Source organism: Echinops telfairi, unplaced genomic scaffold, assembly GCF_000313985.2.
Source record: "Echinops telfairi isolate 266 unplaced genomic scaffold, ASM31398v2 ScPeMD7_6;HRSCAF=24_1, whole genome shotgun sequence".
NCBI lineage: Eukaryota > Metazoa > Chordata > Mammalia > Afrosoricida > Tenrecidae > Echinops > Echinops telfairi.
This window is the reverse complement of record NW_022103903.1, coordinates 7,856,245-7,859,207: the sequence shown is the minus strand read 5'-3', so window position 1 is coordinate 7,859,207 and position 2,963 is coordinate 7,856,245. Positions and strand designations below refer to the sequence as shown.

At 36.7% G+C, this 2,963-nt stretch overlaps 1 pseudogene; it reads left to right on the top strand.

Annotated features, from left to right (window-relative positions):
• The first annotated feature begins 565 nt into the window (after window positions 1–565).
• LOC105978956 lies at window positions 566–1,397 on the top strand (annotated as a pseudogene).
• Window positions 1,398–2,963: the final 1,566 nt, after the last annotated feature.

The following is a 2,963-nucleotide window of genomic DNA, read 5'->3' as shown; positions in this document are numbered from 1 at the left end:
TAAAATTAAAAAATCAACTCAATGGCACCTAACAACAACCCAGTTGCTAAGGCCCACAGCCCAATAAAACCAAGTAAAATCATTGTGTGAAATTTCACGTGGGAAAAAGGAGTAACTCCATAAATCGCATAAGGTGTCCCAGTCTGACAACCAAGGACATGAACGCCAGAAGAGTCTCTCCTTGATAGCAGGCCACATCCTTTTCACAGTTAGCCTTTGCCTGGATTATTATTGATGAAATAACCCCATGACTGCCCTCAACTAGTTTACTATCATGTAAGGAAACCACACTTAGTTTTATTTTTAAGTCCACTATATCCACCTTTTCAAAACTTATACATGGCAATATATTTCATAGCATTGGAACTTACAAAATGTTACACGTGCAAATGACTACAATTGGTAATCAAATGAGCCTACAACGATCTATTTTATCTTCACTTTTTAATAAGTAGTCCTGAATATTGACAGCCAACGCAGTGCATTGAGTTCCATAGAGACAGCACCAGGCCAGGCAGAGCCGGGCGGCACTGCGCCTATCGGAAGAAATCACACATAATTCAACATGAGCAAAGGGGAACCTCAGAAGCCGCCAGGCGAAATGCCATCACAGGCCTTTCTCTGTGTGTGTGCAAACTTGCCGGCAGGAGCACAAGAAGCAGCACCCCGATGCTTCTGTCAATTTCTCTGCATTTTCTAAGAAGTGCTCAGAAAGGCAGGCGATCGGAGGTCAGCCTCTTGAAGCTGTGTGCTATGATTTTCTGTTTTTCAGTTGGAGGAACTCAGGTGTGAGGGACCTATAGGGCCAGCAAGTAGAAAAAGGGTTTGGGACATGAGTACAGTGGTGGGGGTAGGGCTGGGGGTAAAAGGTAGCTGATGCCAAGGAGTCCAGAAAGAAAAAGAATATTTGGAAACTGTGATAACAATTATACAATTCTATTGGCATGATTGTACTATGGTATGATATATGTATTAACTACCAATTAATAACATATATTTATTAAGAAGAAGGGAAATATGAAGACATGGCTAAGGGGGACAAGGCTCGTTATGGAAGAGATATGAAAACTTATATCCAAAGGTCCCATTGCACCCAAGTACTCCTTCAGCCTATTTTTTCTTTTGTTCTGAGTGTTGTCCCAAAATCAAAGGTGAACACCCTGGTCTGCCCTTCAGGGACCTTGCGACGAATCTGGGAGAGATATGGAATAAGGCGGTGGCTGGCGACAAACTGCCTTACTCCGAGAAGCCCGCCAAGCTGAAGGAGAAATACGACAAGAATATTACTGCATACCGGGCGGTAGGAAAGCCTGATGGTGCAAAAAAAGGGAATTCACATGGCTCAGAAAAGCAAGGAAAAGGAGGAAGAAGACGAAGAAGATGATGATGATGAATAAGTTGGTTCTAGGGCAGTTTTTTGTTGTCTGTAAAGCATTTAACCACCCTGTACACATCTTACTCTTTTAAAGAAAAATAATAATAATAAAATGGAAGGCTGTGTAAAATTTGTCTTTAAACTGTACAGTGTCAGTTTTGCTTGTTTGTTTTAAATAGTTACCACACTACTGAGTGTGTCTTTAAATGGCCCTGTCTTGGAGGTCTTTCAAGAGCCACTACTTTGCCTGGTACAGCATGGGGCTGAGAATCGGCATGGATGCTTACAGCAGGTCCTTGTCCGTGCACAGCACAAATTAGTTCTATATGGGGATGGTATTTTTCATCTGGTTGCTTTGTTTCTTTTCCTCTTCAGTTGTCTCTTGATGCAACTTCTACAAAATAATTGTTGTTCTGTTAACTGAATACCACTCTGCGATTGCAAAAACAACAAATGAACAAACAAAGTCACAACTGTTTGGTTGACTTTTTGAGGGCTTTTAAGTAAATACATTTAAAAAAATAAAACAATGATGAATATTTGTCTGAAAATTTTTAAAAATCAAATTTATTAATTAGAATTGTGTATAACATCCTCTTTGCTTTTAGAGACATTCCAAAGGGGAGTAGCTACTTCAAAGAATACTTAAACTAGTAGGAAAATCAGTCTATTAGTTATTCATTAACTTACAGAATCAGAGGGAATTAGGGTTATTCTCACTTAAAAATTAGCAGATTAGACTACAAATTTGATATGATCAAAGGGCACTACAGTTTAACAGATAAGAGAATTCTAAGCTTGAATATATATATATGTATAATCTCAATTCAGTATAAGATGTGGAACATTCCAAGGGCTGTAAAATGGTTCTAATTTTTCTTGGCTGATTCAAGAGGAAATAACTGATATAAGTGACCATCTAATTGTCAATGAGATAAATAAAGATATTAAATGTTATTGCTTCTATTTGATTCCAGGGCCGAGTTATATTACATTGTTAAAGTTCAGTTATTCTGTGATCCAAATAATGTCAATTCTTCTTATAGTTTTAGAAGAAATTAGGATTGAGAAACATTTTTTTCGGGGTCTTTCAATGTCTTTTAAATGTTTTCTTCAGGCTAATAGTCCCTCTGTAGTTTTTGTTTTCTCCTTCTCAGTCATTTCAATGTACTTGCAAAAAAACTGTTGAATAACATAGGTTTTTTCAAATGTAGGAAAGATGGCTCAAGAGCATTACCAGAGTATTTTACAATGATGCTGATATTATAAATTGTCTATGTAATTTAGATGATACTGTCTTATCTAGTGCTATATTCCGAAAAGGACAAATGGACAAGATACTATTTTTTATACAAAGTATAAGGTAGATAAAGACATAAATGCACTAGTACAGCTTTAGTTAGAAGAAGTTTGTAATAATTATAAGCAGTAAGGCCAAAGAATAAATAACCTGATGTTTAAAATTAAAAGATAATAAAGCACTGAAAATAAATAGATGTCAAAATATAATTTTAAAAAAACTTTCTAATTATATACATGTTATTGGGAGAGGCCAGTTCCTAAAAAAGGACATCATGCTTGGTAAAGT